This window comes from Anser anser (genome assembly GCF_964211835.1).
Source record: "Anser anser genome assembly, chromosome: 1".
Lineage (NCBI taxonomy): Eukaryota > Metazoa > Chordata > Aves > Anseriformes > Anatidae > Anser > Anser anser.
In genome coordinates, this window is record NC_139720.1 from 126,943,245 (window position 1) to 126,956,179 (window position 12,935).

The following is a 12,935-nucleotide window of genomic DNA, read 5'->3' on the forward strand; positions in this document are numbered from 1 at the left end:
CCCGTATGCAGCAGCTGGAAAGCAGCAGCTGGATTTTAAACTCTGCCAAGCACAGTTATGGTCAACAGCCCAAATGCACAGGGAGTTGCCACGCTGGTGCTTGGGCCTAGGTGGGCTGTGGGAGAAACAAATCCATGGAAAATCAGTGAGATGAAAGAAAGTGCATCTGACTTCCGGGTCTAAGAGCTGGTTGCTTGTGGTCACTACAATAGCTGGACGCTGATCACTCCTGAGTATTTCAGTGCAATCCGGCTACAAACGCAATGACTCTGAGCTGCTCCCCACGCCCACCCCACATCCTGGCATGTCAGCGGGAAGACCTTAAATCCCTTGGAGCAGAGGGACACATCTTTCATCTGAAGACCATCAAGTCTTACACCCAGCACTTCAGATGTGTCTTGCCAGGGTTGAATCACCTCCATTGACCTGCTAGTGATTATCTGTCTAATGCAGCCCAGGGTGCTCTGATCCTTTTTGCCACAAGGGCATGTTGATGGTTCATGTCCAATTTGGTGGTCACTTTTTCCTGCAAAGCTGCGTCTTAGCCACTTGGCCCCCAGCATGTGCTGGTGCCTGGGGTTGTTCCTACCCAGCCACAGGACTTTGCATTTCCCCTTGCTGAACTTCATGAGGTTCCTGTCAGCCCATTTCTCCAGCCTGTCCAGGTTCCTCTTGGTGGCAGCATGGTCCTCTGGTGTATCAGCCACCTTGAAAGTAAATTTACAGTTCTGGGAAATTTACAGATGAACACCCATGGTCTGAATTGCCTCAGGTGTGCAAGCATGGAGACCATGCCCTGAGTTTCTTCTGCGTAGCTTGCCTTAAACTGTTAATATCTGCTTTGCAAATACATGTCTGAAACTGTATTTCAGCTGAACTACCTGCTGTGTGGAATCTAACCGCTATTTTGTTGTGAGACCTGATGGATAAAGCAGAAGTCACACTCCTACCCCCAACACAAATGCTTGCCTCCCCCATCCTTATGTCTGCTCAGGCCCAACAAATATCAACTGTCTTACACTGCTTTTTCTACCGGTAGCCACCAACAATCAGTATGAAAAAGAAATTAGTGGAAAAAAATCATATTGTGGTTTAACCCGGCTGGCAGCTAAGCACCACACAGCCATTCGCTCACCCTCGCCCCTCCCTCTCTGGGATGGGAAAGAGATATGAGAAACTGAAGACTGTGGTTTGAGATAGAGACAGTTTATTAGGACAGATAATAATAATAATAATAATGTGTACAAAACAAGTGATGCAAAATGCAATTGCTCACCACCTGCTGACTGATGCCCAGCCTATCCCCGAGCAGCCGGCCCCCCACCCTGGCCAGCCACCCCTATATATTGTTTAGCATGACGTCAGATGGTATGGAATACCCCTTTGGCCAGTTTGGGTCAGCTGTCCTGGGTCTGTCCCCTCCCAGCTCCTGCTGCGCCCCCAGCCTGCTCGCTGGCAGGACAGAGAGAGAAGCTGAAAAGTCCTTGGCTTGGTGTAAGCACTGCTCTGCAACAATTAAAACATCAGTGTGTTATCAACATTATTCTCATCCTAAATCCAAAACATAGCACCCTACCAGCTACTAGGAGGAAAATTAACTTTATCCTAGCTAAAAGCAGGACAACTCAGAATCTGATAATTTTAGGGATGTACTACTAATATGGGTGTATTTTTAAGGCAGCTACATTTGACTGAGTTCATGCAGCCAGAAAGGAAGGTAAATAAAAATACAGTTATTTTGTTGGCATTCTGACTGTCTGTTTTACCTTTCTGCAGGCAATAATGGGTTGGTTCTGCAGCAGGTTTTGCCTGAACACAGAGGATTTCAAATGAACTTTTACTGCAGAGGGAATAAGCAGGAATAATGGCAGGAAAACAAAACTGCAAATGTGTTTGGGGAAAAGCTAGGGAGAATGAGGAATCTCTAATCGCACCCCTGTCAGCTTGGTTGCTCACAGCTCAGGCGGCAGGACAGTGCTCTCTAGGTATAATGGAGGTCTATAAATAGCTGCATCATTATATAACTCAGCAGCAGTCTCATTCCGTTTCTAAATATAGGCTGCAGCAAAGGACAGTCTGGTGATATGTTGCTACTGATACCGATTAATAGCATGACTCACACTGCCCAGCTAATAAAAATGAAATGTGTGCCTTGGAGGGACTGTACTGGATAGGGCATATTTATAGGAGAAAAAGACCCCATATTAGATTTGATTCTGTAACCAGTGGAGGAGAAACTAAAATCTAAGTGATTTCATAATGCAGGGGAATATTACATTATGTTTCTCTACCAGAATAACTTCAAAGAAATGTGGAACTGTCATTAGTGAAATGTTTAATGTCTTGTGTTCTGTTCATAAAAATGTGTTTATTGCCTTTGAGTAATTAAAGCAGACTCATTTTGTGGTTCATAATAATCTTTCATTTTGCAGGTTAACTTGGCTGGCATTCAAGGAACAGGAGTTCAGAGGTGGTCACATTCACTCAAGACACAGCTGCAGAGTTCCCGTTGTCAACCAAGGTTGCACGTGAGGGACGGTTTTCTGTAACATATAAACATTCTTTATGTAAGAGCTTTGAGATCAATGCAGCAAATCGCGTCCAACACACCCTTTGCCCTTCAAACTTTAATTGTCACAAATAGCAAGGCGTGTAGACACTTGTTCAGTCATGCTGCCTGTGTGCCCCTCTCATCCAGTCTGTGCAATCGATATTGCCATTTCTCACTCAAGGATTATACATCCACCTTTTGTGTTTCCCGTTTGGCTGCTGTCTCTAGTGACGCTCTTGCTGTTGTCTTCAGTTTGTTACTTGGGGAAGGCAAATGTCTCGCTCCAAGCTGTGATGGCTTTGATGGCAAGCTCTGCAGAGGAGTCCTCTTATAGCTCAGGATGTTGGTCTTTGCTCAGGAATGAAAGACAGCCTTCTGCAGCGAAGTGCAGCATCATTTTGTTCTATTGTCTTGATTGATCTATCCATGCTTTCACATTTTCCTTTACAAACAGCTAGGTTGTCTTCCAGGGGCCTCCTTGTGAGGAGTAAAGGTCCTGAATTGATGTAACACCTGTTACTGGAAATAAATTGCTTGGGGAATTGAAATAACCCCTCTCCACCCTTTGCGTTGGCTGGGGACACAGGGAGGGCAGCTGGTCTCAGCGCTCAGTGGCAGTGGGGCTGCTCACTTGCTGCAGCACGGGCCTAGCGCTGTGCAGCTGCAGCCCCCAGCAGCCACAGGAGCCCTGCTGCTGCACCCCTGCTGCTCCTGCACATCTCTGAGGTGTCCCTTTGCCTCCCCTCTGTTGGCACTGGGGCCAGAAGGGCATTTCTGAAAGCATCCAGCTGGTGTTACTTCCCAGCAGCACTGGTATAACCCAGAGACAAAACCACACCGACCCCTGCCACAGCGGGAACCCGAGTGCTTTGGCCACTGCATCACCTGAAGCTTGAGCCTTCCCTGAGGTATTTTATGCACTGCTGTAAGGACAAAGATGCTGCTCACACCCGTTCTAGGAAGAGCCTCTTCACGCTCCAAGCTCTGCAGTTCAATAGTAAACGACCATTTCCTCACAGCATCACATCGCATTTTGATGACAAGAGTCTTATTAGGTTTGCAAGGACCAGAGAAGGAGTGTCGTTAAGATCCCTTTTGCACAACTTCTCCGGCTTTTCCCAGTCTCTTTTTTTTCAAGCAGGTAGGTGTTCAATTTGCACCTCCAGCACCAGAATTGTCAGTAAATCCTAATTTAAACAATTTAGTTGAGTTTCCCAGCAAAACAATTTTTTTTTCCTCTTTTCCCTGAGGGTGTAGAGCTCTGCTCCAGCTGCTTCCCTCTGACAGATTTACAGTAATAAAAATACATAAATAAATAAATAAAACCATGAACCTTTGGCTTTCAAACACAAATCTTTTGTGACAGATTAGACATGGAGGAATAACCTCCCCGGCCAGAGGAGTCAGGTATTTATCTGCAGGAGTGCACAGCACTATTCAGCAGAGACACGGTACCAGCAGCTTGATCTAGGTCATGTGAGTAACCTTAAAACCTTTAAAACCCAGGGAAATGTTAAAGCAAAGCTTGAAGAGAATACACTTAGACGAGCTTTATCTGTCAGGAAGGTTTCTGCACCAAGAGTCTGGTGGTCTCTGCCACACCGTCTCAGTGTCCCCACTGCCCCAAGCACCCATGTGCAACTGAGGCAGCATCATGGGCACTGGCAGCCTGAGGCTGCCAAATGCCCCACAGGCTGTCTGAAACCACCAAAATATAGCTTGGGAGTCCTCTAGGCTCAAGAACTATCACAAATCTGAAAAACACTGCATGGTAAGGCAGGGCCAAAGAAGAAATCCAGGCACAGAAAGCACCTATCTGGCAAAAAGTTGCTCACATCAAGATTTTCTGTGAAGTGTCATCTTACACTGGTGACACTTCCGCATGGGACAGTAGGAGGATACTGTCCCTAGATGCCTGTATCAGGTTTCGATGGGCCTGAAGAGTTTCTAACCCTGATGGATACCCAGGCAGAAGATGCCTGTGGTCTCTCTCACTCCCCTCTCCCTGTCTGTAAAACTACCAGCCATCGGCACCCACACCACCTTGGTGAAGCTGCTGGACTAATTTATAGACCCTTCTCCAGTTAATTACTTTGGAATGAGTAAGCAATCATTAAAACCCAGGCCTTTTATTGATAATTTGCAAATGGAGGCAAAGGTTCAATCCTTGGAATTGATCATTTTTTACAGCCACTTTCCCCGCTGCCGTACAAAACATGGCATTTGGTGCTTGGATCATCTAGGTTAGAACTGCAGCTAGGAAGAAAATATGCCTCCCTGTGGTATGCTGTGAAGAAATCTTGTCTTTTCACAAAACAACTGCAAGAGGAAAGGAAAGGAAAAGAAGAAATATGCTGCCTAAAAATAATATGTTTGTGCTCCTGTGGAGAACGTAACGGTCTTGCATTATTAGCTGCAAGAAAAAAGGCTAAGGTGCAGGACAGCATGGTGATCCAAGCCTCATAAGCATGGACTGGAATATGCTGAATCTTCCAAGTTAATATACAAAGAGCTAGGCCAGAACAAAGAGATCCACAAAGCTAAAATAAATAAATAGATAGACAGATAGATAGATAGATAGATAGATAGATAGATAGATAGATAGATAATCTGGCTTAGTAAAAACTAATCTACTGAAGCTGGAAACTGTATATCCACCTTGCCCATCCCTCTGTCTCACCAGCATCCAGCTCTGTCTCCAGATCCCCTCCAGGTGTGAAAGTCTCTCAGCTCCTGGTCTGTTTTTGCACCATGTGCCTGGAGCATGTCTGACCCCAAGGAGCCCAGAGCATAGGGGGGTTAACACGGTGGGCTGACAGACAACATGACTGTACTATATTTTCATGTGACACAAATCCCTTGCATCCCCTTTTATCTGATTGAACACTGGAGTAGGAAAGTGTGGAAGAAAAGCAGACAGGAAATAAACAGTGGAGCTCATTTGTGAGGATGCCTGAAAGGCTCTCGAAGGCTGCAGGCACTGTGCCACTGCCAAAATGCATGTTAGCTGTGTAACATGGGCAGGTCAAAGTGTTTTCATGTACTCTCACCTATCCTGCATGACTCTTCACACTGCAGTGATGGCAGCATCCCACCTGGGGTCATTGCACCTCCAGTCATCCTTCTCCTGATGCCTCTCACCACTTACCCACTCTCTGCCTTGCTTACTCTGTGGATGGTCTCACACTGCCCTCCGCCCAGAACATCCCCCTGCAGCCCTCCAGCCAAACAACCCCCACTCCCAAACCCAGTCCCAGCAGGGTAGCAAATGGTGCCAAATATGAGTGAAGATAAGGGATGCCATGCAATCTAAAGCAATAGCTCTGAACATCACATTTTCCTTCTGTGCTTAAAAATGGAATTTCTCTTTTTTTGGCAAAGACAACAGCCTCGATGCTTCATGTACCAAAACTAATACAGTAGAGACCATGTGCTAAAAGGCTCTAACCAGACAAGCAACCTTAGAAAGGTAAAGCTGACCATTTTTCCTTCATGAGCAAACCATCACAGGTTTTGGAATGTGCACTTGAATGCTGGATTTAAAATATTTGATGTAATGAAATGAACTGTAAAGGGGTGCCTCATTAAATGGATACATGCTATGCCAAATCCACTGCTAGATCTAAATTAATGTTTAGTTTATTGTAATAATAACAACAAAACCAGAAGCTCTAGCATACATTTGGGGTTTGGATGTACTAATGCTATAAAGATGCCACTAGTGCTCGCACTGTAAGATGGTCCTACACTGTACAGACTACGCATTGAAGAGAGACGAAAAAAGGAATAGTTAAGCAAAGATTTTTCACCTTTATTATATGGCTGAGGAAAAGAGGCACAGAGTGATTAGCTGGCTTGCCCATAGTACTACAGGGAGGTTGCTGCAAAGTCTAACCAGACCTAAGCGGATCTGGTTGTCCCTGACCACTAACTGCACTAACTGCACTAACTATCCCTGCTCTAACTGCACTGCCATCTTTCTTCAGTAATGCAAATAGTTTATTTTAAAAGTATATTTTCTTTGGCATCCACTTAGTTAATGGACTCCCCAGTTCTCATAGCTCAGTCATACATAAAAGTTGAATGACCTTTGTTCTTCTGGCACAGATGAATATTATGGACACTACTACATAAGTACATTGATTTACAAAAAAACACTTAGTCTTCAGTATTTGAGGAGAACATTAAGAAAATATCACCATTAACTCTATGCGTTCTTATACTGTCCAGTGACAGGCACGTGTATCTGTACAATACTTCTGTAAAAAGCATGAGATTAAAAGCATCAGTAATCTCTCTGACATACAACAGAAATGTAATAATGCAGGGCACACTGTTCAAAATCCATCTGACTCCAAGTGACTACAGTCAGAAGTGCACACTCTGTAAAGACACTGCTACATTTTGCATTTGTTCCCTGGTGTTTTCCCTTTGCTGAGGAATTCTCCTTCATTGATGTGGACAGAGCACTCACTGCCTGCTCAACTTAATTGAGAAAAATCCCTTTAATAATAGACCGTAGCAGGATAAATCTTCTTTTGTGCCAGTTGCTTTGTTTACATAACCCTGCACTAACATTTCTGGTGCTTATGTATTTTATCAGAATATTCAATGGAGAATGAATGTAACATTGGGTGCAAGAATTGCAAATAAAGTAATGGTGCATTAATTATTACCTTTTGCCTAAGCTGCATCCAAGCTCCTTAATGATCATCTAGTTAAGTTGGGAGGATGACAAAAAAACGTGACTCACTGGGGTTTTATGAGCATCTGTTAAGGAAAGGAGTGGTGGCTGGGCATTGTGAATGAAGCAGCGGGAGAGGGACATGATGCTCTGTGTGGTCTGTCCTCCTATAAACCAACAGAGGGTAAAGCAACTGCTTCTCTGCAGCAACCCAGGAGCTGTCCCAGGAATAAACACACCCAGACCCTGTGTTATGTTGTGCAGACCCTATTTTATATTGCAGACAGAATCTTTTCCTGAGCCTGGAAAACAGCTCTCCAAGGGATTTCCTACTTTCTAAAGCCTATCCACGTGGACTCCACTAACAATCGTTGCTCTTCATAGATGAGTCCAAATCATGGCTGACACCAAAGTTGGTGTCAAGACTGTGTTGCTTTTCCATGGCGCCAGGTTTTCTTCCCATGCTTCTGTTTTTGTCCCCCGCAAGCTCCTAAGTTGCAGGAGCAGTATCTGGTGTTGATGCCCAACAGTAGACTGACAGAGGATGGGCCTAGGAATGGTCTCTTCCCCTCCCACAGTGATTTTACCCCACCTCTACTTTCTCACATTAGCTGGCTACAGTATTTGTGAAACAAAATTAATGGTCCAGGTACAAGTGATTCCAAGTCTCATCCAGATAGCTGGTTTTGGCAGCACTCATTTTGAGCATCAGGGGTTCTGCTAACTGGTTTTCAGCTTCTAGTCCTCTCCAGGAGGAGCTAAGCCACTGTCATCTTGTTATATGTCCCATATACAGAGATCCCAGTGAGGTAAAAATATAGTTTTTCATCTCAGAAGAGATGCCATCTCTCTGTGGCTTCAGCAAAAAGGCACAAGTGACAGATGAAACAAATCTGGGCAGAACAGAGACAAGACAAGATGACAACAGAACTCGTTGTTTCTTCCATTTCCCAAACAGCTCTGAGAGCTTGTCGTGACCTATTTGCAGCACCTACCACACCGCAAGCAGAGAGTTCAGGTGCACCACTTATGCTCACAATATTAGTCAGATGAGAATAATTCTTGTCAGATTCTTGCCCTAAGTTTCATAGCCAATCTTCTATTTGCAGTAGACGTCTCTGCTTTCATGAAATTGTTTTTATTTTTTCTCTCTCACTAGTCATAATTGTACATAAATCTTTATCACAGATGTTTGCTACTCTAGTGAGACCACTTTCTGCAATGTAAAGAGCTGAGAAACACATAACATTGTTAGTCAAAACGGCAGGAGAAAAAAAGATTTGAGATTTCTAACTTAATTTGAGCTATTCTGTGCTTGTGTTCTGTGATAACGTTAAAAGTAAAGTGTGGGTGGATACTGGTTTTATAGTGCATGAACATCTCCAGGCCCTCTTCCCAACAACACTGCAATAATTCACTTACTGTACAAGCTACCATGCAGAGAATGACATTATGTTCTAAACCTGTGGGGGGGAAAAAAAAAAAAAAAAGAAAAAAAAAGTTAATAAGGAAATATGTTTTCTTCTCTTTGTGTCAAGGCTTGAAGGCCAATAGATTTTTTCAGAGAAGTCAAAAGTAATACATATCTCTTCAGTGTTTTGAAATCCAGCTCCACCGATGCTTTTTCTTTGTAACTGTGGCAAACACACTGCTTCCAGGGCTCCCATGACATTTTTCTTCTGTTGCAAGTGAGGTTGCTTCGTTATTTCTAATGGGAAAAAATAATTGCTGGGGGTATTGCGCAGCTGGAGAAAAATCAGATGGTAGCATTTCTCTACCATCTTCAGAAAGCAATCTAATCATTCACATTTGCAGAAGGCTGGAGTTTTAGATTAACATGCACATCCAGAGAGGAACAGAGAGATCTTACAGTCGGAGGGCAGTGCAGATCTGTATGAGGTAACACCAGTGAAGTGGAGACAAAAACTTCGTACCAAAGCTTCTTCCTCTTTAGATGTCATTTGGATTCCCCATGGTACCTGAGTCTTTTCTTTGGGTAATATGTGTTGCAGCGTGAGCCAGGACCATAGTGTCTGGGTGTCCACTACAATAAAGCTCATGCTGATTTTCAAGGTAGGATTCCCTGTGTGGGCAGTTTGCCGTCTGCCCATGCAGACTGCTGCAATTTTAGATCAGACTATCAGAATGGAGTGTGTGTGAATTTTAGTTGTAGCTAAACCATAAAATCAACTACTTTCTCTTTCAGTTGTTCTATGCATAGTGCATCCTCCAGTTTTTAGTGCCAACTAAAATGGTGCTAATTCAAGGTTATACTTTGAAATATGCACTTCTTCTTTAAAGCTTTTCCTCTTTTCCAGCTAGGTGGCATGACAGGGCCCACAAATCTCTTAATATTCTAGCCTTCACCACACAGCTTTTCCAAACAAGGTCATACAGAACAGATGAAAAACATATAATTAATAATTATCAAGACCTGCTGCTGTGTGGGCTTCAAGTCCCTGCTCAGAAATTAGAACCAAATGATTTCAGGCTTTAAAAAATGTAGTTAAAATATTCAGTGTACTTAAGTTAACTCCTCTGAGGCAGTGCACCAGCTCCATTAACTCCTGGCATGTGCTTTGTTCAATACTAACACCTACTGCACGCCTCAAATCACAGCAGTTGGACTTTGCACTTACCTCACCCCACACACAGGATGAAGTGTCTTTCCAGTTCCCCATGCCTTGTCTCCTTCACCCCCCATACATTACGGCCAGTTGATCTGGAACAAACGCATAGATTAGGCAAAGCAATACAAAAAGGGAAGAGATTTAGGGCAAATAACTGCAAAAATAAGTAGGGCAATCCTAGTCACATTAGGAATTCTGAAAATTGGTTTCAATTCAGATTGGAATAAGGGGGAGCTAATAGGCAAAGTAAACCTTTATCTCAGTTATTTCTAAAGAACTTGGTTGAAATGGTATAGGATGATGTTTAGTATCAGAGTCCAAAAGTTAGCCAGTGAATTGTTAAGTATGCACAGATTTTGAGACAAGGATGCACCTCAGCTAACTTTGTGCATAATTCTGGCTATTGATTTGTCCCACATTCCCCTGGAAAACCCAGTAGTTTATAATTCTGTAAGGAACTATTTTCTAGGTAAAAGTGTTTGTGTAACAATTTAAGACTTGATAATTTATCAGTGAATTCCAGAAAGAAATTTACTTTGTGTTTGGAAACTTGAAAAATTGGAGTATATCCCATAAGAACGAGATGGACCAACACAGTTCTGGAGAAGCACTCCCTGGGAAACTCTGTCCTCTACATGGAAAGGAGGACCCATGCCTCTGATTTTATATGTTTGCTAACCAAATATCATGTTTGTCTTCTGCCCAGAGACAAGGTCTGTGTTTTGTTCAACAGTACTTCAAAGTCATCTACTTTCTCTTAGTAAAACAATAAATTAATGACTCTTAAATTGTGATATAAACACTTTCACCAAGAAAATAATTACTTATGTTCTTCTGAGGAATTATAAAAGGGAATCAGATTAAGAGCATTTATTACATAAATAAAAAGTAAGAGTGTATCCAAACATCTGTCACCAAACTGAATGTTTCTGCAACCCAGATCCATTTGTTAATTGTTCCTCTTTGCCTGGAATGCAGCTGTTTAAGTAATTTCTGAAGCAGCATCTCTGTCATTGACAGACATCTGTGCAGGATCAGTGATGTGCAGAAACTACTCTATTTATAGAGAGGCAATCATCCCTTTCTCTTCTTCCCTCCTCCCACCCACAGTTCTTTGCAGTGATATCAAGGGAGTCCCAAACCTGGTATTATTTCCTTTTCAGATGAAATACACCCATAAACTTTAGTCAAGAACAAGCAAGTCAAGTAGAGTAAGGATCTTTTTTTTTATTCTGAGAAATATCTTTAGATGCCGACTGTGGAGATTTCCTAATGCGATAAAAGAGGCAGTATTTGTTGAAACAAAAAGAACAATAAAATAACATCTAACAAAGAGTATAACATTTATTATTTATCATAATAATCTGTCAGTAAAGGTCCAAACTAAAGTGTGACTTTGGAGATGAAACAAAAAGAAGTAGCAATTATTTTTTAAAATATTTATTTATTTAATTATTTTCTTAGTGAAATAATTTTATTGAAATATAGCCTTTACATAAAACAATCTTTTGGGGGGGGGGGGAGGGGGGGGGGAGAAAGCTTTAGTTCTTTCCAAATGCTCAGGCTTCTAAAAGAAAAAAATAAAAATCAGTATGTTTAACAGATGAAAAGCAGATATAATGTTTTGTGGAGAGTCCAGTTCTCCTTAATTATCCATGGCTTTCTATGGAGCTAGTATGCTCCAGTTCTACTGCAAACATATTGTTTCATAATCTTGTCACATAACAGTTCTTGTGTTCCAGCCCCAGAATAGCTGGATTTGATTGAGTGCTGCATAGGAAAAGGAGTAGGAAAGCTCTTGAGAAACTTTGTAATGAAACATATACTAATTATAGTATTATTTAAGAGCAAAATGTTTCAAAGTGTACTTTATTTTACACTTTGAGGGACTATTCAAATATTAAAGATCATATATTATTCATTTATGAAGAAAATGAGTTATTAGTCTGAAATGGAACATACACAGCAGGGTAGACATCTATGTCATGACATACTTCTTTATTACCCACTTTTGCCACTGAAGAAGGAGCTATGAATTTTAAAGCCTTCTAGCTAGTAACTGTCCTGTTTCCAACAAACCAGTGCTCAACAGGAGGTTTTACATAGGAAATGTCTTTAACACTTGACTCTACAGCTCCAATGTGAAAGTGAAATTAGTTGTCGTTCTGCTTACCATTCTCTTCAGAGTAGTATTTTTACCCAACTTTCTACATTGCCTGAAATAAGAAAATCCCATACTCTTTGGTCCAGAATAGTGAAGGATCCTAGGATGACCTTGTGGAAATGTACTATGTAGCATGGATCTCATGGCTTTCCTGAGCCTCAGCAAAGGACATTGCACAAAACTAGTTATTTTTTTCCCAAATATATTCAAAAGTTTAATTTACACCCGTGTTATTAATGTGATGAATTTTAATGTGCACAGTCTATCCTAACAGCCACAACTTTCAGAAGGAACATTTCAAAATAATATAAGAAAATTGCAATAATTGAGTGATATAATTTTTTTTATAAACTACTCTTCTACAAAATATCTTGGTTCAGTTATGTCAACGTTAGTGTTGGAAGTATGCAAAATATAGCCAGCTTATTAAAATGACCATTCTTTTACACAGCTGAAAACCTTTCTGCTCCACAGATGGGGCAACCTGTTGTGTTTTTCTTTCCTAACAATGATATCACAACATCTAAAAATGTTCCCTATGGGACCAGTTCACAACTAAGGCTACAGTAAAAGACAGCACACCACCTGACTTTTCTGTAGACTCCCTCCTTGTTATTTGTGCCAAACATTTTTGAGTCTCATGCAAACAGGCTCCATTCTACAGCTACTTCTGATCACCAAAACATCGAAACTGGACTTGCATAGCTAATCCCACCAAGATCTTACATCAACCCACAATAAAGAGTGATTCCTCTTTGCAACACTGACAAGATATCCAGCAAACTGACCGTTATTCCCCCAAGCTAAAAGGTTACACAGCCCAATGTGAATTCTTGGGGGTAAAGTTGACTAAAAGTACTAAAAAAGCTTAGGCACTGCTTTGCAAAGTCTAAAGAGATACGTTGA

At 41.9% G+C, this 12,935-nt stretch overlaps 1 long non-coding RNA gene across 1 annotated transcript; it reads right to left on the reverse strand.

Moving 5' to 3' along the window:
* Positions 1–2,318: 2,318 nt before the first annotated feature.
* On the reverse strand, positions 2,319–8,906 carry LOC310885744. The gene is made up of 2 exons (XR_014574955.1): positions 7,228–8,906; positions 2,319–3,047 (listed from the first exon to the last, which is right to left on the reverse strand). It is a non-coding gene; the product is annotated as an uncharacterized lncRNA (long non-coding RNA).
* Positions 8,907–12,935: the final 4,029 nt, after the last annotated feature.